Genomic DNA, 26,722 nt, shown 5'->3' with positions numbered 1-26,722 from the left:
GCCCTCATTTGTCTAACTTCCTCGTTACCTCCTCAAAGCATTCTAACAGATTTGTCAGGCATGATCTTCCCTTGACAAAGCTGCGCTGACTCAGCCCTATTTTACCACGCAATCCCAAGTACTCCGCAATCTGATCCTTAAAAATGGACCCCAAAATTGTAGCAAAGGCCTAAGTCAGCTAACCTACCGGCCTATCATTTCCCATCTTCTGCCTCCCTCCCTACTTAAACAGGGGTATGGCTTAGCCATTTTCCAGTCGTCTGGGACCCTCCCTGACTCCAGTGATTCCTGAAAGATCACCATCAATGCCACCACAATCTCCTCAGCTATCTCCTTCAGACCACTGGGGTGTAGCCCATCCAGTCCAGGTGATTTATCCACCTTCAGACCTTTCAGCTTCCCCAGAACCTTCTCCTTAGTGATGGCCACTCACCTCTGCCTCGACTCTCTTGAATTTCTGGTATGCCATTGGTGTTCCACCTTGAAGACTGATACAAAGTACCTATTCAGTTCCTTGTTCCCTATTACTAGTTCTCCAGCCTCTTTTTCCATTGGTCCAATGTGCACTCTTGCCTCTCTCTTTATATATATTTTTTTAAAAAACTCTTGCAATCTTCTTTTATATTACTAGCTAGCTTACTCTCAGATTTTGTCTTCTCCCACCTTATTGTTTTTTTAGTTGGCCTCTGCTTGCTTTTAAAGGCTCCCCACTAATCCTCACCACAATGCATCACTTGATTATGGTACACAAGGGGCTGTTTAGCACAGGGCTAAATCGCTGGCTTTGAAAGCAGACCAAGGCAGGCCAGCAGCACGGTTCAATTCCCGTAACAGCCTTCCCGAACAGGCACCGGAATGTGGCGACTAGGGGCTTTTCACAGTAACTTCATTTGAAGCCTACTTGTGACAATAAGCGATTTTCATTTCATTACATTTTCAACAGTCAGGTTTATCAAACCAAAGACATGACCCTGGTTAGGACCTTAACAGATCAGGGCATGCATTCCTTTATAGAGAAAATGACTTGGCCTGGGGGATTTAAAACAGCATCAGCAACAGGATTACTGACAAAATATGAAAAACATTAGCATACTAAATGTTCACGGAATGAAAAAGATCAATCTATTAAACTATCTTCATTTGTAATCATTAACAGTGCAAAAATGTTTCTGCTGTAAATAATGCTTGTGTATTCACCACCCAAGTAGCTTGCTACCATCCAAGAGAAAACAATCTGCTTGACTGGCACCCCATCCACCACCTTCAGTAGGTGTTCGCTCCACAACAGGCGCATGATGGCAGGGGTGTGAACCATTTACAACACTGCAGCAATTGTTAAGGGTCCTTTGCAACACCTTCCAAACCCACGATCTTGACCACCTAGGACAAGAACAGCAGATGAAACACCACCTCCTTTAAGATGCCCTCCAGGTCACGCAGCACGCTGACTTGAAAATATATTGCTGTTCTTTCATTATGGCTGGGTCAAAATCCTGGAACTCCCAATATAATAAAAACATGGGTATATCTACACCAAACAGGTGACAGTGGTTAAAAAAGGTGGCACACAACCATCTTCTCAAGGGCAATTGGGGTGGGCATTAAATACTGTCACTGCTAGAAATGCCTACATCCAATGAATATCAAAATTCAACACTGACTCTAAAACTCCTCATTTAAAAAATAATTGGACACTTTAACAGTTTACTTTGTGAACAAATGTTGGTGCATTTTTGGCGTCGACTGCTCCTTGAAAAGCATGCTATAAATGTACTATAGTATACCTAACATATAATGTATCACCTAGTTGTCTTTTGGTAGTACAGAACTTCAACCTCAGATAGCGGTGGAGGCATGGTCACTGAAGTCAGAGGTTAATGGTTTTTTTGAATAACAAGGGAGTCATAGGTTAATAGGGGTAGGCGAGAATATGGAATTGGTGCCACGATCAGGTCTTCAATTATCTATTGAATGGTGGAGCAGGCTTAAGATACCAAATGGCTTACTCCTGCACATAATTTGCATGTATGTATGTTCGATACTGCACAGTACAATTTTTCTTTAAAAAGTTGAATATAACTCCTGCAAACATCATTGTGGATATGATCAAAACTAATTCACATCATCCAATAGAAGGCTTCATTTTTCACAACGATAGACCGTCATTGCAAAAATGGCGGACACGCTTGAAAATCAGAAGTCCCACCTCCAAACATGGCACCTACCATTTCTGAAGAGCCAGAAATAGGGTCAGCTCATGTTTCATGCATGGTGTTTTGCAGGGACAGTTGCCCATAGATATAAGGAGCTGCCTCCACCCTGGTATGATTTTAGTGTGAGGTATCTGAAACCCAACATGAGCGCATTAGACCTAGTGAGAGCAGGTCTGAACTTTGTGGATTCAGTTGGATAGTCACAGTACCCTCTTGAAGAGGTAAAGTACCCATTTGGATATCCCAGGACACCTTTGGGGGAGGTCAACTGTCCTTCAGCATTGCTAAAAGTAGGTATGAATATGTGTAAAAAGTACATAAACACATTGGGACTGTGAAGCTCATTGGAACTGTCAAAAGTGAGAAGATGAACTGTCAAAGGGAACTGTCCAGCATTCAAGGCGTTTAAAAACCCTGCCCTTTAACTCTGAGAAAACTGTCTGGAGTGTTAAAAAAAATTGCTTGCTCCTTTACGGTGTCTGTTGACATAAACTTTAGGGATACCATTACACAATTTGTGCTGGATGCCTGATCTCACAACCATTTAATATCACAGTAAGCTGCTGCCATTTCATGGTTTGATTGACAGTTCCAAATGGTTGTGAACTCTTTGAAGTAGAATAATGAATTTCAATGCTTGTTTGTAAGAGTTTTTATGAACGAGTGTGATAGAAATCTCAGAATGGATCTTGAGGTCTGCCTGTGCTAGACATGAGTTGGCATGGGTGGTGTGAGGGCCAATGCTGGTGGATGGGGGTCATGATCTGCCATATGTTGGCATTAAGTTGGCACAAGGGCTATAAAGGAATTGGGGAAGAGGTGGTTGGGGGCAGATTTTGGTCTGGAGGGTATGAAGGACCATGGAGTAGGGGAAAAGTATGAGGAGCATGTGGGAGTATGAGGTGTGAGGACTTGAGGGCTGTTTTATGCATTTGTTCTTTTAAAATGTTTCATATAGTGCTGGTACACTGAGGCAGGCCCTCCACCCAGCACACCTCCGCATGCAGAATCCTCTGCATTTGTTCCAAGGCTCATCCAGCCTGATTCTCAGGGAACCCCCACCATAGTGGCATGGAAATATGACCTCCGGGCCACTTCCTCCTGGGTTGGGTTCACAGAGCTGTGAAATGTCCTGACTCTGCACTCCCAAACCAGTAGCCCAAATCCAGGCCCAAGAGTTTAGACAACAGCATAAGCTGAGCAATGAATACAATGGATATTGATATAGTTCAGAATCATAATCGGAACCCCAAGATTAAATTGAAAGCTTTATTTTTTCTTATTTTTACAACACTTTTGCTTTTTTACTTTAGTTTTAACTATCTTTCTGATGATGGCCGACAGCAGTGTGCAAATGAAACGTCGCAACCCACCACTCATCAGGATTTATTAAAGCTAATATATTATATAGCTAGATAGGTAGGAGTCAATAAATAAAGCTATTCAATTGAAGACATTAGATTATGTAGTAAACTGCAAGGGTGAAGCCCGAGTGTTTTATGAGCAACCCGCTTAATTGTGGAACACTTCATTGCACAAGACGTTCAAATACCAATTTAACATGTTTCTCTGAACCCAGCCCACTTGACTGAATATTATCATTTGCATAAACCACTTAATTGCATGGGATTTTTCTCTCAGCATAGATTGTTGCATGTTTATTTTCTGTGCATGTTGCAGTTAGGCCCTTAGAACAGGCTTCCACCAAGTGCCTTACTGCAATATGTGATATTTTAATCCAACCCATGTTTGTCCTTTCACAAAAGTCAAGGATAACGATGTCAGTTTCAGTTCCAGAAGAATTTTATACAAATATGATCATTCTTTTAATAATTGATATTCAGAAATTTATAGTCTTCTTGGTACATAATCTCTGCCCATGCACACAAACCATATTGATCCTAAAAAGGCAGTAATGTGGTCGAGAGACCTCATTCATCTCGCTAGAGGCATTTAATTGCAATACCTGCTCAATTAAATAATCATCATTGGTCTTGCCATTATGTAAATTATACACGAGGCACTGTCGTGCCAAAAGCACATTGTGCTAAGAGGGAGCCTCACAATCTGCACACCTTTAAAAAAAATCAACCGTGTTCAAAAAAATGATTGGAAACGGCATTCAAGGACAAGACTCCCTCAGTGCAATATATAAATGAAGTACCCCTATATTTTTCAGGTAGGTTTTTCCATCACATCAGTTGCTCATGCCCGAAAGTATTTCGGGATGGAAACTTAGGTGAAAAGGTGAGGATGATATTGGTTAAGATTCCTAGTGATAAATATTTGTGAATATTGATAGTTTTTCCATTGACAGCTTCTGAAACTGAGGCACTGTTAAATACCGAAATCTGGTCAATGGAACCTGTAATTCTTAGGTGATGCTCAATGGCAACGGACCTTTCAATGCTCCGCCACCATTGTTGCCGTTGCTTGTGACTGACTGAGGAACAGTTGCAGAAACATAGCTATGGCTGAACAGAAACTAGCTTATTGGATGAAAAGAACTAACAGATGTACAAGACTACAGGTGTTACTCAGTCTAAGCAATGGGTTTTCTCCTCAACTCCTAGTCAAGTTACTCTCTCTTGCATCATCATGTGGGTAGTACTTGTTGCTCTCTTTTGGTTGGCTCTTAATTTGGCTCTGTTTAATCACGTTTGCTCAAGAGTCGCCAGGTATCTTTCAACACCGCACAAGGTTGAGAACCGAATTCTGATCAATGACTCGATACACCAGTTAGTAAGTTCAAAAGCAATGCTCATTTATTTACACACAGTCAAATCTACTCATGCATAAACTCTACAAACTAAACTACCAATATTACTAAAGCCTATATTTAGCTTCGGGTGCCCACTCAGTCAGAGGAACAATGGCCATTGCTCGGTTCTGAGGCTGCTGGGTTGAGCTGTTTACAGGGTAGCAACTAGGAGCGTCTATCTCGTAGCGTGCATTGACTTGGGACTTACTTGGTCTGGTGCAGCTGCTAGGCAGGTCTCTCTCTTCGGTGAGAGCCAAAGCCAAAGGAGAGCGTTCTCCCTTGAGGAAACCTTTTATACTCAAAAGGGCTTTGCGTGCTTTTGGGCGGGCCTTGAACTTGGCCTCAACTAATTGGGTCTTTCCCAATCATCTGTATCGATTTTCCTCCAATAGAGGGGTGGTTCCCTGATCGCTGGGCGTGTCCTGGTGACTGTCAGTCTGCTTTGTCTTAGCTTCTTCTGGCGCCGGGGAGTCTGTCCTAACATTGTGTATCTAAATGTTTCCCTTTTGTCCCTGGAGATGGCTCATTAATATGTAGATTGTTTGGTAGTCCTGTCTGAGAGTTTAAGGTTCTAATCAACAGACAGAGCTTGCACCTGCTTGTTTCTTAGCATTGTCCAATTTTCCCTGCATTCTTTGCGGGTGTCCATTTTGTAATCGGGACTTGGCCATCCCAGATGGCTACACTACCTCCTTGTGATCCTCAACGCGAAGCGTGAAGGATCACATTACTATGGCGTCTTCATCCTCTGACCAGCCGGGGCACCCATACTTAGGCTCTACACTGTCCTATCCTCTGCAACACAATTTTACCTAAATAATTTTAAATGGATTCATTATCATAAAATTCTACGAGGCGCAATGACATTATTACATCAATTACAGAAAAAAAAACTGGAACCGCTAACTATTCTCAATAAGCTATCCTCATTCAAACAATCCAAAAATAATCTATACATCTTAAATTGTACAAAATAGCAGCACACAAATTTCTCTGGCCTGGCCGTCAGACACAGAGGTTTACATCTCTTTATTTCATAGAATGCATTAAACAAAATGGATGCTCTTTAATCCGTCCCAATGGGTTCGGGGGTCTGGAGAAATCCGAACATGGGGGACCTAAATCTGTATACGGGGGTGTGAGAGCGATCTGCTCTCTTTCGCCATTTCCTGACTCTAAACGTTTGCATGACACTGCAAAGTATCGCCAGCACTAAGAGTGCTTCGACTACATACGAGAGTGAGTACCAGGTGATAAACCCATCACACCAGGTCCGGGTATTGCTAGCAGTTGCTCGGCTAGTTATCTCGGGGTTCCATGTATTGCAGGGGTGAGAACCATTTACGGTTTGTGTGGTAGGGGTCAGGGAGGTAGTGTCCGCACGCAACTGAAGGGATCCCGCTAAGATCCATGTGAACACGAAGGCTGTCTTCATCTTTGTCGGACTTCTTCTTTGTCTTCCTCTGGGGTTCCTGGGTTTCCGAGTTCTGTGAACCCAAGCATAATTTCTGTTATTATCTTGTTTAAGATCTCGTCTGTCTGTCTGTCTGTCCTTTATTGCCAATTTCCCTTTATAATTGGTCCCCATCTGTGACTCCCTCATTTATTTATTTTTTTTAAACCGAATGTTTGGACAAGACATCTAAGAAAAATACTGCCATTCTGCGAGCCGTCTCGCAGCCTGTGTGATTTACCATCCCAGTGTTTGAGGATATAAATAGCACAGGGAAGCAACCTAAGGGTTTCAAAACCAAACAAAAGAATTTCTAACGTAATGAGCCAAAATGGGGTGCGTCTGGGCCGCGGCGGGTAAGAAATGGGTGGAATCCCCGGGTAGGACGGTGTTCGATGCCATATGTGCTCTACCCGAGCGTAGCTGACCAGAGGGGGGGTCCTCAGGCAGGGCGGGGACCAATGCCGTTTCTCCACTGGCTGAGCAACCGGCAAGAACGGGTAAGAATGTGGTCGTCGTGGGGGGCTGTCTCTTGAATTAGGAGAGCAACTAAGAGTCGTGTTCTGTCAACAAACTAGTTCCTCTGAACTATTGTCTGGGACAAACTTGTTCCATTAACAACCGGGGGGCGTTAAAGGAGTGGTGACGTGGGGGTGAAGTGAAAAACTTTCCGAGTTTACACACAACACTTAACGATAACACTAATGAACAAACATTCAACAAACATGGTGCAGGTTCCATCAGAAAGGACACCATATCTCTCCATCGGTATCTTTTTCTGCATCATCTGGACACCTCACTGCTCAATAGCGAATAGGGTCGCAAAGGGATTCGTTTGGTGGGAGTCAGACTCTTAAGCCATCATCTTCTTCCAGCTGCCAAACTCTTGCCTGTAGTAACCGTGCTAAAGCTGCTTGGGGCGAATTGGGGTCCATCTCATCATTCCGGATGAGCCTGAACGAATTGTCTCGGTGCCAGAATCGTGTGTCGAGGTTGGAGCTACTATGCTTCAATCCGTAATCGTTGGGTGGTGGGTCTGGGTCAGGGACTTTGATACAAGTGATCTCAAATGGGTCGGTAGAATCACGCTCAGATTCGCTGTGAGTGGGGCCTGGTGCAGGGGTGTAGTCATAACGTGGTGTGCTGTGGCTGTCGTCACCTTGATCGCTATCACTGTCGCTGCTGGTTGAGAGAAGGGAGAGGCGGAGTCGTGCTACTGGGGGCGGAGTTGAAGTCGTGTCTGAGGACGGGCTGGAGTGGTTCGGGGAGGGTAGGAATACGTCATCTGTGGGCAGGGCGTGCTCGTCTGCTGCTGCGAGCAGGATGTGATGTGTGTGGTTATTCTGTGAGCCGTAAGCCTTGAGCTGGTTTATATGAAACCATGCAAACTTACCATTGGGGTAGGTTATTTTGTATACTGGGCCTGAGGAGACTGGGCCTGTATTCTCTCAAGTTTGAAAGAATGAGAGATAATCTCATTGAAAAATACAAAATTCTTAAAGGGCTCTACAAGTAGATGCAGAAAGCATATTTCCTGTGGCTGGGTTGGGGGGAAGGGGGTGTCTAGAACCAGGAAACAGTCTCAGAATAAACAGTAGGCCATTTAGGGCTGAGATGAGGAGGAATTCCTTCAATCAGAAAGTGGTAAATCTTTGGAATTCTCTACCCCAGAGGGGTGTAGGGGCTCAGTCATTGAGTATACTCCAGGCAGAGATCGATCAATTTCTAGACATTAAAGATATCAAGTGATATGGGGCGAGTGCGGGTAAATTAATTTGAAGCAGAAGATCAGCCATGATCTAATTAAATGGTAGAGCAGGCTCGAGAATGACTTATTCCTGCTCCCTATTGTCCTATGTTCCATGATTAACCAATAATGCCATAAATGCTGACAATTACAAGTTTAGTTAGTGGGGGAAATGGAACAGTTAACACAGTGCAGTAAGATATTTTACCTTGAATACCAGCAGACAAAGAGTAGCCAAGGACAACACGTAAATGAGAAACTGGAGGAGGTCAAGGTGAATCCTTGAGGCACACCAGAGGAAATGGCACGGGAGCGGGATGATAAACTATTGAAGGTGATTCTCTGGCTCTGAGTGAATAGATAATAATGGAACCAAATGAATGTTGTTCAATGATAGTGAGGCGTTGGAGGAAATTATGCAGTCAACTGTGTCAAGGCGGTCGAGAAGGATGAGGAGCAAAACTTACATTGGCACAGTCAAATAAGATATCATTCAGAACTTTAGTAAAAAGTTGTGTCCATGCTGTGGTGAGATTAAAAATCTGTTTGGAGGCATTTAAACATGGAACTCCTAGAAAAATGGCCATTGATTTGGGAGGGGACAGAGGAAAGGGAGTTTGGAGATGTAGCTATAGTTCAGTAAGGATGAAGGGATCCAAGTTGTTTTCTTTTGAGAGAGGTCACAACAGCAGATTTGAAGGGAACAAGCTCAGTAAATGAAAAGAAAGAACCGTTAACAATATCAGCGAACAGCCAAAAATAATTTTCTAGGATTTGGAGGCTCAACGCAAAAGCTCTTAGCCAAGTGCAAGAACTTCTGGGAGAAAAGCAGTGGATAGATGCAAAGCTACAAATGCCCTAGAGTTCCAACAAGGAATATTTAATTCTTAAAGGATTTAACCAAAGTAGCACTTAATGTCATGTACCTCTAATTATTAGTATTTATGAGTTTACTTAATTCTTGGTCCTGCACAGCAGCTGAAAACTAATCCGGCTCAAGTGATATTTTTTCTATCTGAATGCCAATTTAAAAAAATGCACATACTCAAAACTCTCGTTCAATGAACATGGTGATTTGCTAAGATAGAAAACTCACTTGCCGAAATTATGAGAAAATTGGCAAGAAACTGCATTCAATTCTTGTTTTTTTTAAATATTTGGGAGTGTAAGAACCTGAAATTTCCAATGAGGCACTGGCAGGTTGAGAGGGGAGGGGAGGGATGTTAAGGACCAACTGGAGTATCCACCCAGCCATTACATTACCTCTGACCACATCCAAAAATCACAGAGCCTTCGCATTTCACATTTCCTCCATGGAAACCCACTGGCTTTCTGGCACAAATGACGCATCTCCTGAATGGAAAAAGAATGACAGAATTGTGCTGTGCATCTGGTAACACACTGGGCTCTGATGGGAACCATCACATTATTTTAAAATTGCTTGGCTCCTTCGTCATCTTGGCTTCAGCAATGCAAATTTACTGTTGTGTCAAACCACCATCCACTCATTTCAGACTCCACCAGCCCATCATTCCACAATAAACCAAGGCATGAGTATTAGCAATGGAACAATAATGAGAGTTCTGTGGGATGGGGTAGGGGAGCACTAGAGTGGGCTGCTGGAAAGAGGGGGGGGGGGCAGGTGGTGGGGTGATGGGGGGGCAGGGAGGCAGAGAGAGAGAGGCAGATAGAAAGAGAGGATTGAGGGAGAAATTGCAGCAGAGAGAAAGAGGACATTGTGACAAGAGAGAGGAAGCGGAGTCAGAAAGGCAAAGAGAGTGGGGCAGTACAAGAAAGAGCGAGAGGGAAAGAGAGAAAGGCCGGCAGAGTGGGAGAGAGAAAAAGTAAAGCAGCTGACTTCCGGCGGCGATCGCGAACGGAGCGGCCACAGCAAAGACGCTCCCGCACATCCACAAAATCACGGCTTTTGGGGGGAGGGGTTCCCGGGGAATTTTCAAAAAAATAATAAAAAATTTTAGGCCCCGCGAATTCGGCCCTGCCCAGGCGCCAAAGCTCCGATCCAGGGAGCTGGAGAGGGAGAGGAAAAAAAAAGGAGAGACTGGTCCCGTTGAGCTGCACGTGGAGGAGGAGTGGGGATCGCTCAGAAACAGCCTAAAAGTCGGAGCACGGAGAGGATCACAAGAATAAAATAAGAACTTCTTATATTCAACCTTCCTTGTTCCTCCCCTGCAAATTTTTCTTTAAAATAGAAAAAGTTTTTTTAAAGGGAAAAAAACTTCAAAATAAAAAATCCATGTTTATTAAATAAAAATCGTTTTGAAAAGGATTTTAAAAAAACCCTTGGGGTTTTTTCTTTCTTTCAGGGGAACAAAGAAAAAAAAAGAATTTCTTTTTTGCACCAAAACCCAGGAAAAAAGAGAAAGGCACAGACATAAATATGCCTCCAAATAATAAATTGGGGGGACAGCGAGATGGAAGAAGGAACAGCAGCGAAGGAGAAGGAAAAAAGCAGGAGCTGCGGCCGCGTAGGCAGACGGCCCCATGGGGCAAGGCGGAGGTTCAGGCGAATCAGGAAGCGGAAAAGCTGGCGAGCCGAGCAGCGGAGCAGGAACAGGACGTGGCGACCATCTCCCCCCCCCCCCCCCCCCCCCCCGGCACAGGGGGAGGAATGGAGAAGCGTGCTGAAAACGGAAATAAACGCCATAAAGGAGGAGATAAAAACTGAGATAAACGCCGTGAGAGAGGCACTCAGGACGGAGCTCCACACAATGATGAAGGAGATGCTGGCGGAGACAACAGAAAAAGTGCAGCGAACCATCTACGGCCTGGAAAGGAAGGTGGAGGTGCAGGAGAAAACTATTCAGGAGTTGGAGGGGGCCGCCTCGGACCAGTGCGACAGGATGGTAACTCAGGAAACCGAGGTGAAAAGGCTGGTAACGACCCAGGGGAGCCTAAGAGGGAAAGTGGAGGACCAGGAAAATAGGTCCAGACGGCAGAATGTTAAAATAGTGGGTCTGCCAGAGGGGATGGAGGGCAGAGATCCAACAGGCTACGTCACCCAAATGCTGGGCAAGCTAGTGGGAAGGGAGAAGTTTCCAAACCCCCCCAGAAATCGACAGGGCCCATAGGTCGCTCCGACCCAGGCCCAAAGCCGGGGAGCAGCCCAGAGCTATTATTGTGAAGCTGCACAGGTTCCAAGACAGGGAAAAAATCTTAAAGTGGGCCCGGCAGACGAAAGCGAGCACGTGGGAAGACAAGACCATGAGGGCGTACCAGGACATTGGGGCGGACCTGGCCAAAAGAAGGGCTGAATTCAACAGGGCCAAATCAGCACTCTACAAAAGTGTGAAATCTGGGATGTTATTCCCAGCCAAACTCTGGGTAACATTTGAGGGGAAGGAGCTGTTTTTTAACACCCCAGCGGGAGCGGAGGAGTTCATTGGAGCAAACAAACTGGGGGAGGGACAGCCCCAACGGCCATCATGAAAGCGACGGGGATGGAAAAGAAAGGAAGAATCAGAACAAAGAGCAGTGGGCAAACCGCAAACAGAGACAATACGATCACGAACTGTACACACGTGTTTGGTGCACTGTGTGGGACTGTGCTCACTCGTTCCCAGGCTCGTTCTACCTCTCAATGCAAATGGGGGGGAGCGAAGCAAGGTGAATGAGGGTGAAAAAGGCGGACAGGAGGCCGAGACAAGGGCTAGCAAAAGGAAGGTAAAACAGGACCAGAGCAGGGCAAGTGCTGGGAGGGGGGCCACCGTGCTAGCGAGGAGGGCTAACACGGGAGGGCAGGAAGAAAGGAGGGCCGCGGTGCGCTTCTCAGGGGAGAGGGAGCACCTGGCACAAAGGGAAGTGGGGGGCAGGGCAGAAGGGGGGGAAGAACACGGGGGGTGGGAAGGGGAACAGAGGAACAGGGACTAAGGGTGGGGTGGGGAGAGGAGTCGGGGGGACAGCGCAGAACAAAAGAGAAGCAAAGGGAAGGGTGAGGTAGTTAAGCAGCATGAACACACGCCTCGGTAGGCATGGAGCAGGGCGAGGAACTAAGATGGTGCCACAAACAGCCACTCGGGAGGGCTTCAGGACAAAGGGAGACCCTGGAGTGCAGGGGCACAGCCACGTGGTGTACACACAGCTGGCGGCCATGGTGGGTGCTCCCTGGACAAAAGGAAACCCCGGAGCCCTGGGGCCCGACCTCATGGTGAGTGCGGTGACCGCAGCCATTTTGTACGGCCCCCTAACGAAGGGAAACACCGGACGTCAGGGGCGCATCCATCAGGTACGTATGGGTGACCCCGCAGGACCGGGGGATCAAAAAAAAAACACCAGGATTGTTACCTGGAACGTAAGGGGACTCAACGACCTGGTCAAAAGATCCAGAGTCTTCACCCACCTAAGAAGCCTGAAAGCAGGCATAATATACCTACAAGAGACGCACCTGAGGGAGAAGGACCTACGGCTGGTAAGGAAGGGCTGGGTGGGACAGACATACCACTCATGCTACGGGACGAGGGCTAGGGGAGCAGCAATATTAATTAGTAAGAGGACGAGGTTTATGGAAACCAAGACAGTTACGGACCCAGGGGGACGGTATGTCATGGTCATCGGTGTCCTGGAAGGGGCACCGGTCGTCCTGGTAAATGTGTACGCTCCCAACTGGGACGACACAGAATTCATAAAGAAGACCATGGCAGAAATCTCCGACCTCGACACACACCAACTGATCATGGGGGGAGACTTCAACTGTGTACAGGACCCACTGACCGACCGATCAAACTCCAGGGCAGGGAAAAAGACTGGCATGGCTAGGGAACTAGGAGCATTTATGGAGCAGATGGGGGCGGTGGACCCATGGAGGTTCCTGCACCTGGGAGAGAAGGAATTTTTATACTTCTCACAAGTACACAAGGTATCCACCCGTATCGACTTCTTTGCAGTGGGGAAATCGGTGCTTCCAGGGATCACGGGAACGGAGTACTCCGCGATCGTTACCTCTGACCACGCTCCACACTATATGGATGTGAGGTTGGAGACAGGCAGTGCCCAGTGCCCCACATGGAGGCTGGACACGGACCTCCTGGCCGACAAGGCCTTCTGCCAGAAAACATCGCGGGCCATAGGCGACTATGTGAGGAACAACCAAAACGGGGAGGTCTCACCCTCCACATTCTGGGAGGCACTGAAAGCCGTGATTAGAGGAGAGATCATAGCCTACAAGGCAAGCAGAGATAGGGAAGAGAGGGTGGCCAGGCAACAACTGGTGGACTCCATCCTGGAAGTCGACAGAAAATACTCCGAGCCCCCGACCGTAGGGCTGCTGGCGGAGAGGAAAAATCTGCAAATGGACTTTAACCTGCTATCCACAAGGAAAGCAGTGTACAAACTTCGCCAGACACGGGGGACCTTCTACGCACACGGAGACAAGGCTGGCCGCCTATTGGCTCACCAGCTGGGAAAGCAGGCAGCCACAAGGGAAATAGCGCAGGCAAAGGATAGCAGAGGCAGACCGGTAACAGAACCAAAGGAGGTCAATCGGGCACTTGAGACCTTCTACCGGGGACTGTAAACCTCCGAGCTCCCCAACGGGGACGCGGGGATGAAACTGTTCCTAGACGGACTGGAACTACTAGTTGTGGGGGAAGACAGATGGGCGGAGCTGGAAGCACCAATAGACCTGGGAGAAATCATGGAGCGCATCAGCTCCATGCAGGTGGGGAAGGCACCGGGACCCGATTAGGGGGGGGGGTACCATGGACCGATCCAGAGGGCAATGAAAGGCACGTAGGGTCAGTTAAACGAAGGACAAACTAAACCTCTGTATAATAAAGGAAATTAGCGCAGGCGAGAAAAATGTGATGTATATATATACACAACTGTTTATAAATTTGAGAAATGCCAATAAAAAGATTTTAAAAAAAAAGAAAAAGTAAAGCAGCTGAGAAAGTGTAGACTGAGAGAGAGAGAGAGAGAGAGAGACAGAGGCAGATATAAGAGAGGTGGGGTCAGAGAGAGATGAAGCAGAGAGAAGGGATTCAGACAGAGAAGCTGAGAGGGGGCAGTGAAAAGGAGCAGTAAGAGGGAGCAGCGAGAGGGGGCAGTGAGATGGGTGGAGAGAAGAGAGGCAGAGTGATGGGGCAGAGAGAGCGGGACAGAGAGAGGAGGTCAGAGAGCAAAGCGCAGAGAACGGAGGGAGAGGTACAGAGAGTGGATGGAGATAGAGGCAGTGAAAGGGGGCAGATAGAGACAGTCAGGAGGGGACAGCAGGAGGAAGACAGAGGGGGCAGAAAGGGGGAACAAGGGGAGAACGTGAGTCAGGGATGGGGTAGACAGAGGCGGTGGAGAGAATGGACAGATAGGTGGAGTGGGTGGAGGGTGAGGGACAAGAGGTAGCAAGGGAAAGAGGGAGCAAGGGGAAGAGGGAACAAGGGGAAGAAGCAGCGACTAGCAGAGGAAGTACAAAACTTGGGGACAGAGAGCTCCGGGGCAGTAAAAGAATCAAGGGGCAAGAAAAAATAAATAGTGGGAGAAAAGGAGTAGAGGGAGAATGTACAAGAGAGTGTTTAAGACGGGGAGCACGTGAAATAAAAAGCTCAAGAGTGAGAACGTGATGCACCACAAAATAATAGCTCCAGAGAGATGGAGTACAATAATGAATGATAGGGTGCAGAAGGAAACTTGTGATTGAGAGGGCATCCAAGACAGATAATATATGCGTGAAAGAGAGTGATAATGCACAATGCCAAAACAAGGAACTCAGACATAGAATTCACAGTGCAGAAGGAGGCCATTCAGCCCATCGAGTCTGCACAGACCCTTGTAAAGAACACCCCACACCTCCACCCTATCCCCACAACCCAGTAACCCCACCTAACCGTTTTTGGACACTAAGAGCAATTTAGCCAATCCACCTAACCTGCACATCTTTGGACTGTGGGAGGAAACCGGAGCACCCGGAGGAAACCCACGTAGACACGGGGAGAACGTGCAGACTCAGCACAGACAGTGATCCAAGCCGGGAATCGAACCTGGGACCCGGAACTGTGAAGCAACAGTGCTAACCACTGTGCTACCATGTCCCAATGCAGCACGGTAGCACAGTGGAATGCATAAGAAAATGAATGTACAAGAGTACAAACAAATATGTGAGGGACTGAGATTAACTGAGCAAGAAAACACAAATGTGGCAGAGAGAAAAAGCGAGTGAAGAAATCAACGGTGGCACAGCGGTGAGCACTGCTACCTCACAGCGCCAGGGACCGGGTTCAATTCTGGTCTTGGGTGACTGGTTTGTGGAGTTTGCACATTCTCCCTGTGTCTGCGTGGGTTTCCTCCGGGTGCTCCGGTTTCCTCCCACCGTCCAACATGTGCGGGATATGTGAATTTGCCATGATAAATTACAGGGGTTACAGGGATAGGGCAGGGGAGTGGGGCTAGGTAGAGTGCTCTTTCGGAGGGTCGGTGTAGACTCAATGGGCCGAATAGCCTCCTTCTTCACTGATTCTATTTTCGGAACTGTGAAAGTCTAAGAAGGAGCGCGTAGAAATGGAAGAAGAGCTTGTGGTTGATCAGTAGAGAGCATGCACGCATGGTGGAGAAGAGACTCAAAGTCTTCTCCGCAAAGTCACTGTCTGTGTGGAGTCTGCACATCCTCCCCGTGTGTGCGTGAGTTTCCTCCGGGTGCTCCGGTTTCCTCCCACAGTCCAATGATGTGCAGGTTAGGTGGATTGACCATGATAAATTGCCCTTAGTGTTGGGTGGGGTTACTGGGTTATGGGGATAGGGTGGAGGTGTTGACCTTGGGTAGGTGCTCTTTCCAAGAGCCGGTGCAGACTCGATGGGCCGAATGGCCTCCTTCTGCACTGTAAATTCTATGATAAAATGCACAAGAGAGGGGAATGAAGGAGAAAATGTGAGAAGCAGGGAATAAGACAGCAAGTTGGGATGGAAAAATATCATGTTGTGGAGGAGAGAGTACACACTGTGGAGAGACAGGAGCAGAATGGGAAGAGAGAAGTAAAGATAGATGAGAAAGCAGACAAGAGTGGTAGAAGTAAAGATAAAGTAAATTATAAGTTTATGTGCTCATAAATTTGCAATAACCTTCCCATTTGCAGCATTAGTATTAAGAAAATTGAAGAAATCTTAAATGATCATGCTGTGTCATATTCTAAATTAACAGTTGCTGAACCGTTGAAACAGTCAGCAAAATACTAGTTCAAATGTATCTTGGACCTCAAACAAGCAAGACATTCGGTTTCAGATCGTGCTTTTCTGTATAGCCTTTCAAATAACAACCTGTCATAGCTAAGGCTCTAGGCTGAGATAAGAATCCAGAGAGACTGTAGGGTGTGAACAAGAATAAAATTGAACATGGCAATGAATTTCCTCATGATTTTATAAGAGCGTTCCTTAAATGAGCAGGAAGTGGGAAAGGTCTATCAGTATAGTTTCTCATCATTCCCTAGGTGCAAAAAAAAACCCTCACATTCTCAACAGGGATCATCTTACAATCAGTGGGACTGGAAAGGTTGTAAAGGGTGACCACCCATGACCCCAAACAGGATGGTACTAGTTTCTTTTTGACACATCTAAGATCTTTTACCATCCCCCATTAAAACCTACTGATAGTAATAGGAATCAAACAATGTTGAAATGAGGCTTCAACTTCCAGCACTGGGTTAGAAGTCAAAGCGCTAAAAATATAGCTAAGCACCCACTATGACACTAAATGCTACAGGAATGTACTAACCCAAGTGCTATCCAAGAAGGATGCAAAAATCTATGCTAAGCTGTGGCACATTTTGGATCCAGTAGCCATATGGGAATTCAAATTCCCACAAGTATAGCTGGAAAGGATAGTTGGAGAAAATTATGGGGCCTCAGAACCGCAATCATGAAATGAATGCAAAGTTAGTTTTGAAAAATTGGCTTAAAACGCAAGAGGAATTACAATCAAGATTCATCCGGTAAAGCAAAAGTGGCAAAAAATAGTCAACGTGATTCTGTAGTAACTTCAAGAGTGCAAGGGGGGTGCAGAATAACAAACATGGGGACAGGTGAAAAAATTACTAAAACAAGGTAAGCAGAATAAATGAACAAACAACAAATTGCACAAAATAATGTCAAGTATTTGTTTATCTTATGCATAATTGTTACAAGTGTAAGGTATCATTGGATAATTATGTTTTTGACTCTCTTTAATTGAAGATGAAATGAATTCGTGAGTGCGTCATGTAATCTGCAATGTATTCTTCCTGACAACAAGTCAATGTGGCTTGATTTTCATGGAGACTGGAGGCCAGGGTTGAGGCTTATTGAATGCAGGGTGCAAAATATTCACATCTGAAAACAAAGTCTGGGTCGACTGTGAACAGACATTTTGGGCGGGATTCTCTAATAATGGGGTTATGTCCGCACGCTGGCGTGAAAACTGGCGCCAACGACTCCAGCGTCAACGGCTCCCGAAAGTGAGGAATTCTCACCATCCTCGGGGGCTAGGTTGGCACCGGAGTAGGCCCACAGCTCCAGCAGGCGCAAGCTCGCGTATGCGCCGGAAAGGCCGGCATATTTCTGCGCATGTGTGGGACTGTGCCACATTTCCAAGCATGCGCGGAACGGCAGGCGTATTTCTGCGCATGCACGGGAGTTCCCTTCTCCGCGCAAGCCCCCCGGGCAATATGGCGGAGCCCTACAGGGCCCGGTGTGGAGTAAAGTAGGCCCCACGGAACCAGCCCGCCTGCCGATCGGTAGGCCCTGATCGCGGGCCAGGCCACCGTGGGGGGGCTCCCCCCTGGGGTCGTATCCCCCCCCTCTCCAGGACAGCCCCCGCACACTCACCTTTCAAGTCCCGCCGTGTGGGAGCTGAGTAATCCATGCCGGCGAGACTCGGCCAAACCCGTCAGCCACTCGGCCCATCGGCGCCCGGAGAATCGCCGGGGGGGGGGGGGTGGGGGTGCTGTCAATGGCCCCCGACCGGCGTGGCGCCGATCCCAAATGGTGCCAGAGATTGGGGATGCCGGCGTCGGGGTGCGATTCTCGCGCGCCCCCCGGGGATTCTCCGACCCGGCACTGGGTCGGAGATTCCCGGTCCCTGTCTCAGAGGTTTTGGACAGAAATTGAGCAAGAGAAAGAGAGGGGGAGAGAGAAAGAGCATGTGAAAGAGAGCGAGGTCTCACCAAAGGGTGCATCTGGTGTGGTCAGCCACAGAGGAGAAGGCTGTGTGTCCTCTGCAAGTCACCAGACAGAAACGAGTCCTGATAATGAGCAGAATACTGGTTAATTGAGGACTATAGCAGAAATGAAAAGATATATATTCTTCAGGGTAGTAAAACAGGCAGCAGAATAAATACTCGGGAACAACATGTTATTTTTATTATAAGAGAGGACATCTGAAGGCAGATTGTTGGAAATTGAAAGGCAAAACCATAGCATTTGTGTGTGTGCATGGATGATAGCAGAACATGTTATACCAGTAGGTGGAGCTTGTGACAAACCAATAGCTTTGAACGTACTTATTATCAGAAAAGACCAGAGCATAGAGAACCGTAAGATTATTGTGTCCAATGGGGAAGTCATCATATTGTTGCCCGTTAAAGCAGGAAAACAAATTAATAATCTTAGAAATACGGGGTCAGCTCAATGTCTGATGGCGGTAGGTGAACGGAAACTTCCTAAAGAGGGTATGCTATTTAAAAAGTATTGATTAAGGGTATTAATGGAGGTACAGCTACTCCTTTGCATAAAGATAATTTGAAATGTGGGTTAATTTCCAGTATTGTAGTTGGGGGAATTACTTCAAAGTTCCCTAATAATGGTGTTGATTTTATGCTAGGAAATGACCTCACTGGAGATAAAATGTTGCCGTCTCCCTGATGTCAGGGCAGTCCAGTCCAGTCACGCTGTTGAAATTGAAAATAGACAAGAAAAATCAAGTTACATACAGAAATCCATGAAACTCTGTAAGTCTGCTGTGAAAATTACTGTTTCAACTAAAGGGTGTGTTCAAAGAATCAAAGATCAGATTGCTGTGGTTAAAGAGGCATTGGAATTTACGGTAGACCACAAAGAATTAAAATAAGATGGAACAAATTGAAGCTGTCTGAATTAAACCTGTTGGCAGAACATGAGCAACAACTGTCAAAGCAGATAACAGCAGCACTCAAAGCTGATGGTGGCACAAAGGAAAATCGCACTTTACAATCGAATGGAGCTATGAGGAAAACACTGTGGCCGGGATTCTCCGAGCCTCCGCGCCGAAATTGCACTCGGCATGGGGGCGGAGGGGGCCTCAGACCTGCGATCGGGTCCGACGCTGGCACGCGATTCTCTGGCGCGCGGTCGATGCGGCGCCGGTCAGGGGCCGTTAAAAGACATCCCCGCGGCAATTCTCCAGGCCCACGATCGAGGGCTACCGATCGGTGGGTATGCGCGATTCGGGACGGCCCATCTTCTTCGGTGCCGGCCCACTGTGTGGCACCGCCATGTTGCGCGAGCCTGGCGTGGAAGCGGCCGCCGCGCACATGTGCGGACTCGCGGCTGGCCGGCGCATGCATGCGCTGACCCACGGCCGGCAGTGCAGGGCCGAGTATCGGCGCTGTGCCCCGTGGGCTTCAGAATCACTAGGCCAAGAGGCCCGTTGACACCCGTGTGAAACTCCGGTGTTTACGCCGGCCTCAACACTTAGCCGCGTTTTTGCAGAATCCCGGCCTGTGTTCTTGAACACAAATTAAAACTTCTAAATGATGAAGCAATTACTTTTGCGAGTGAAATATTGGAGAAAGTTCCTGCTTAGCGAGAAAATGAAAATAAAAACAAATTCACAGAATTTGTGAACTGACTAAAAAAAGAATATCAGGACTTTTTGACTCATCATCAACGTGGCCTTTTGTATTTCATCCCTTACTGCTATAATAAGTATGTTTCGCATGGAAAATTATGTGTCTTTCTTACCATTGAAGTGTGTATTTCAATTAAACAATTCAGTACCAAGCTTTCATGAGTTTTAATGAAGGAAGGTTGTTAAGTCTCACATATTTACACCAAATTAATGCATTGTCACACAATTGGTCACATACGCATGTGCACGCTCGCTCAATTGGATACAGGTAAAGATACTGTACTTCTACGGATTACAGTTAATTCAGTCTCTGGTTTATGATTTCTGATCACCCATATGGCCGGTGGTTTCTTGAATGGATTTTGATAGCGCAACGTTGAAGTGACAGGCTTGTGAAGCAGGTTGCAAGGTTTATTATAGTCAGATATCTAAGAGGTTGGTTCTCAGGTGAATTACTTTGAGTGTTTTATGACTTGCAGCTAGTTTCAGACTGGCTGATGACTGATGGGTTCTAAAGTTAAAGATGGGCACAACCGTTCTATACAATTGCTGTTCTTCTGCGGTCTGCCCAAGTCTCTTCTGGAACTTGGGATAATAAAGGATCTCAGTATCAGAAGCCAGTTTCCGTCACATGGTTAATGGGCATTGTCCACCCGGAGTGGCTTTCGTCTAAAGGCCATTGCTATACAGCCGGGGTTAGGTCATGGTCTTTCACTCTTGTGAATATCTGGTCTCACCAATTTTACATTGTTGAATTGTAAACCTGGAGACATAGGATGTAGGAGTCTACTAGAAAGCTTCAAACAATGGCAAGTGTGAATTCCACAGATACATTCTTCTTGGCACGTCATTCAAGGGGGAGGCCCCCAGCCATGATTATTCAATGCAGAACGTTCTGGAAGCTTGACAGTCGGTATTAAATCAGCAAAGGTCACATGACTCCTTAACAGTTCATCAGTATCCATTTTAAATAAATAAGGGACAGTTCCAGAAGCTTCCATACAAGCTCAGTTTTTGTGTAAAGTTAGGAATATGACATGCCTTTATTGGGCACGATGCAAGAGTAGCTAAGGAGGTAGTGTAAAACTTCAAGAAGAGTCACATGGACTCAAAAATCTAACTCTGTTTCTCTCTCCACAGTTGCTGTCAAACCTGCTGAGTTTATCCTGCATTTTATGTTTCAATTGCATCCGCAGTATTCTGCTGTTGTTATTGGAGAATATTATGTGCTAGTCACTATAAGTGCTCAAATGTTATATTTTGGTATCGTTGTGGAAAAATTACAACAGGAATAATTATTCATTCATTGTGGGGAGATGCTCAGAGTGCGTGGTTTTACAAGATGATTAAGTTTTACATTGTCTCTAAGGTATAATCGAGTACTGAAGAGGATCATGTGATTTTCTATGCATTCTGCCCGCGTGGTCTGGTTACCATGTAGATTGAGTCTTACTGAGAGCGAAGTTTAAAATGTTCACAGCTGACAAGCAAGGCAGGAGCAACTGGGCTGTATGTGGACAGGCATTTTGTTTCAGTATTTTTGGACAGAAATAGAGAGAGATAGAGAGATCTTACAGAAAAGCTGCAGTTGGTACGGTCAGAAGAGAGGACAAGACTGTAGGTCCTCAGCAAATGCGAGAAGGAGGAAGGTCTCTGGTCCCATGGCAATCGAAAGACTCTGGAAGATTTAGCGTGGAATGGCCAGGAGAAAGTAGCTCCGACTGCTACTAGTCAGTTTGGGAATTCTCTGAAAATTGAGGGAAGTACAGGGCGTAAGGATTCGATAAAATGCGAGAAGCAAACCCATTGGAATCTGGGAGTGACTATAGACTGTAGATCTATAAAGACATTAATCCTGCAGAAAGCATGCTGTAAAGTATATATATGTAGTGTTGGGTCATCAGTCAATTTAAGATGTTAATAATTGGTAATGTTTCTGTAGTTTATACCATTAGTTCCACGATAAGTAATGTGAAACTAATGTTGCTTTTAGTTTGCTTGTAACAATAAAAATCTTAATTTTTATTGTGCAATTTCTTGGTTACTAAAGTTATTGGTTTCCACAGGGAACGTAACATTATACATATGCAAGAAGATGAAGGATGAAATAAAGCATTGGCTTTTTCAAAACGAATAGCGATGAACTAAATGTCAGAGGAGAAAGCAATAGTAAAATACTGAACAGCTACGTACATGGATGAATCAGGGCCAGAGTTCCAGAAATAGTTCATGAGGATATAGATAGTGGGCGGGATTCTCCGACCCCCCCCCGCAAGGTCGGAGAAACGCCGGGGGTCGGTGTGAATCCCGCTCCCGCAGGATGCCGAATTCTCCAGCGCTGGGGTTTTGGCGGGTGCAGGAACCGCGCCACACCGGTCGGCGGCCACTGACAGCGGCCCCCCCAGTGATTCTCCAGCCCGCGATGGGCCGAGTGGCCGCCCGTTTTTAGGTCTGTCCCGCCGGCGTAAATTACAACAGGTACTTACTGGCGGGACCTGGCCTCCAGGGTCCTCGGGGCGGCCCGACACCAGAGTGGTTCACGCCACACCTTCGCGCTGGGGTTGCCCGCCCCACCCATTCCCGCAGAATCCCGCCCATTGTGTGTAGAATACAACACAAACATTTATTTTAAAAATGTAGATGTTTTAAAGAAAGTCTGGACAAAAGCATTGCAATTTAAAAGATATTGTTCTAAATTCATTAGGTATAGGAAAGGTATGGCAAAAATATACATATTACTAAAAACTGGCCAAGACCTAAAAATCATGGAGCAGTCAGTTTAATAACAGTCATGGGAGAGTTTTGAAACTGATCCGTTTGCATACATCTGGAGAAGTACAGCTTGATAGAGGACAGATAACATGTACTCTGGAACACAGGTCATACTTGATCACTTTGCTGAAGTTTTGGGAAAGCATTGCTCCTAAAGTGGATGTGCTTTACTTCGATTACTAGACTGCTTTTGACAAAGTTCCATTGTGGAGATTAATGGGCAAGATAAAAAGCCACAGAAAAGGGGCAAAGTGTTGAGTAGAAAATTAGCTTACAAAAAACAGAAATGAGCCAAAAATTGAATTTTGTTTCAAGCCAGAAAGCACTTTAATAGTGGGGTAATCCAAAGGTCAATCTTGAGGCCCCTTCTATTTATAAATGCAGATCAGTGAACTGGGTGTCAAGATCTAAATTACTTGAATTTCATTCACTTTAAAGGTTGAGAAAATAATCATAAATTATGTTACTAGATTCTATAAAAATTGGGATTTATTTTTGACAAACTGGCCCAGTTAATGGCAAACACAAATCAATATAAACAAATGGTAATATAATTGATATAAAAACAAAAACACAAGTTGGCATAATGTATTGTACACACATTTTTAAGGTAGTACTTAGAACTATTGGGCCAGATCTTCGGATTTCCCCGGACCCGATGGAAAGTCTCCAACTCTAATTTAGGGTTGGAGGATTCAGACAGCTCGTACTTACTGATCTGGATAGTTACTCAGGAAATATTAGTGAGAAGAGTCCCCGTCAAACTACTGGGTAACTGAACTACCAATCACTCACACTGACCCCCTGAACTCACCGCACGCCACACACTTGACTCTCCCAATCCAACAATCTCTGGCGACCGAACTACCCACCTGACCAGACCTGACTCGCCCCCACCATCTGACAATACCCCAACTTGACTTGCCCCCATACTGACATCCATCCTGACCTGAATCCCCTGACCTACATACCTTCCATCCAGTCACCCTACCCATCTGCCACTCCACCACCCTACCCAACTGCTACCCAGTTCATCTGCCACCTTACATACTTTACCTCCCTACAACATTACCATCCTATAACCCTATCCACCTGCCAGCCCACCTCCCTAACTATAGTACTACCTGACTCACCACCATTCTCACTTACCTCACCCATTCGCCCCATTAAACATCACTCACCCTTGTCCACTTAGCTCACCCACCTGACCACCTTATCTATTCATTCATTCATCTACTCACCCATTTACTAACATTCATTCTAGACATTTAAACTTATCTTATATCAGGCAGTGTCGTAAAAATGGAGCATACCTTCTGCGCTGATTCTCTTTGCTGCTCTCTGCATGGAATTTCTGCAATGGGGAAGCTCTTCAGTACCGAAGTCTGGCCTTTTAAAAGTATCTCGGGACGTGGGTAGTTATTGGTCTAATCAGGATCAGGTGCAGCAGTTCCAACGCTGATTGGAAGATATAGGCCAATGCAGTAGAAACTTGTCTTTGGCACTACATACAGACAGGGAACACAATGTCCATTGCCACAAAAGGAGCATACCATAAAGATTTCTGCAAAATGGTGCAAGAACCTGTTATAGCCTTACAACAACCTCAACCTTGAGCTCGCAGTACTGCAAAAAAGACATTTTTACAACTCTATTGGGAATTTTTGACCTTTGCATTCTCTGGACCTGAACAGACTATGTTATCAATGGGTTTCTTAATAGGAGCCAAAGGTGAGAAATTGGAATGTTAAATGCAAGAGAGTGTAGGCGACCTCACTTTACAGGGCAGTCATTTCCAGGTGACCGCTAGAAGGGCGTGATAAAGAGGCATAAGCCAGAGACATTTTCTGGTCTAGTGCCCAGGAGTCAGGTGAGGTGGCGGACCAAAACATCTAATCAGAAGAGCCCTCTGAATGTACCTTCAGGTCTTACAATAAAGGTAACGATCCAAGTTAATCAACAGTGTTTGGATTCCACATCAAGTGGAAATATTTGTTGTCTGGAAATATTTGGTGTTTTTCTTTTAGAAAGGATGTAAGATTTTAATTTGTATTGCACCTTTCAAAATCTTAGGATGTCCCAAAGCACAACAAAGTACTTTTGAAGTGTTATAATGTAAGAAACGCAGCAGAAATTTTGCATGAAGCAAGAGTCGAGACAGAAGTGCCGTAACAACCAAATGATCTGTTTTTACTGATGTGGGTTCAGGCATATTGGTCAAGACACCAGGAAAAATAATGCTGCTTTTTGTTAAAAGAATATAATTGGTTCAGTTATATCCACCTGAGAGATAGAGGGCACGATCTACCCGAATGGGAATAGAGTTCCGTAGTGAGCATGTTTAGCCGGGTGTTTCCCGGCACTCGGAGCGGGTGGGATTAACATCACAACGTTTTGTCGGAGCGCATTAGATCTCGCAAGACGTGGTGAGCCAGGTAGATCCCGGAAGTGGGATTAACCGATCGCACTGCAATATGTTGCCTTTCGGCGTAGGCCCCCAGTCTCATCTGAAAGACCCCACCTCCAATAGTGCAGAAGTAAAATGATAGCCTAGATTCTGTACTCAAGTCTTGAAGCCACAGCCTTCAGATTGAAAGGGAGTGTGCTAACACTGAGTCATGACGGATGCCTTTGTCCTGCTGCCAGTGTTGTAAATCAGCTTGCAGAGTTGCATTTACTGTAAGCCCTTAATCTGCATTTGGTAGTCTCCTCTGACCTGGTATTTTGATTGCCACAGCTGACTCTCGGGTGCTAGGTTAGAAGATATTTTGGATTATAAAAGGTTAAGGGGTGATTTCATTGAGTTTTTAGAATTTTGAAAGAAGATAGAGAGAGAACTTTTTACTGCTGGCAGTCTATTGCAAAGAGACACAACCTTAAAATCGGAGCCAGGTCGTTCAGGAGGGAAGTTAGAAGACACCTTTTTATTCGACGAATGGTAGAAGTGTGGAACCACAAAAAATAGAGCTGCTAGTTCAACTACTTTTAAAGCTGAGATTGATGGATATGGAACCAAGGCAGATATGGTCAAGATATTATTCTCTAAAAATACAAAAATTCAAATTCATATGGATGAGCCATAATCTCGCTAAATATTAGCATAAACTCAAAGGGTTGAATGACTTATCCATGACATCTAACCTATAACGAAAAAGGCAATATTAGATTTGCTACTAACATCTGAGAAAGGAGCAATAGGTCAGGTGCTAAAGAAAATGTTTGGGGTTCAGCGATCATCAAACTGTTAACTTTAAAATGGCAATTAAGAGTGAGAAGATAAAAAAATTACTGCAACATTGCCTTTTGGAAAACCCACTTTGATAAGTTGAAATATGTTTTGAGAGGAGTAAAACAAGATGAATTATTTTAACACGAAGGGTTTGGTGGCAAATAAGGAAATGAGAAATAAGTCAAGGACCGCACAGGACAGTAACAGATATGGGTTTAAAAAAAAGTCATAGAAGGCAAGAGTGATAAAGAAATCACATATTATTTTCACACTGGGAAGGAACTGAATGGGCAGAACCATTAAATTAAATAGATAAAGGCCAAAAAATTATGAGATAGGTAGCGAAAATATGCCAGGCTACAGGCAAAAATATAAAAGGACAAGAACAAAGTGTACTTTACAATTATGAGGGATATATGAAGGTTACAAAGGGACATTGAATTATTGACCAGTGACAATGAAGAGCTGGTACCTGAAGAAAGAACTGGACCAGAATGATTAAATCACCATTTTGTGAAAGGTGGAGAAGATGCCCAAGTTCAGAGAGAGAAAGAGGAGGCTGGCAAACTTTAGTTACCTCAAGTGAAGGAATAGAACAAAGATTTTAGAAGTAGACTGGTTCAGACACTGATCATTTCCTTTCAAGGGCATTGGTGGTTGATGAGTGGGATTTAGCGCGACTATTAGCTGCGATCACAAATCCCAAATCCATGTCATGGCTGCTAAATTTCACGGGAGGGCAATAAC

The 26,722-nt window shown here is 45.5% G+C and overlaps 1 long non-coding RNA gene across 1 annotated transcript; it reads right to left on the bottom strand.

Moving 5' to 3' along the window:
• Positions 1–4,978: 4,978 nt before the first annotated feature.
• LOC140392431 (uncharacterized) lies at positions 4,979–24,208 on the bottom strand. The gene is made up of 3 exons (XR_011935349.1): positions 24,060–24,208; positions 9,438–9,527; positions 4,979–6,461 (listed from the first exon to the last, which is right to left on the bottom strand). It is a non-coding gene; the product is annotated as an uncharacterized lncRNA (long non-coding RNA).
• Between the last annotated feature and the right edge of the window lie 2,514 nt (positions 24,209–26,722).

This window comes from Scyliorhinus torazame, chromosome 16, assembly GCF_047496885.1.
Source record: "Scyliorhinus torazame isolate Kashiwa2021f chromosome 16, sScyTor2.1, whole genome shotgun sequence".
NCBI lineage: Eukaryota > Metazoa > Chordata > Chondrichthyes > Carcharhiniformes > Scyliorhinidae > Scyliorhinus > Scyliorhinus torazame.
Note: the sequence above shows the minus strand (reverse complement) of the source record. Positions and strands in the feature narration are given on the sequence as shown.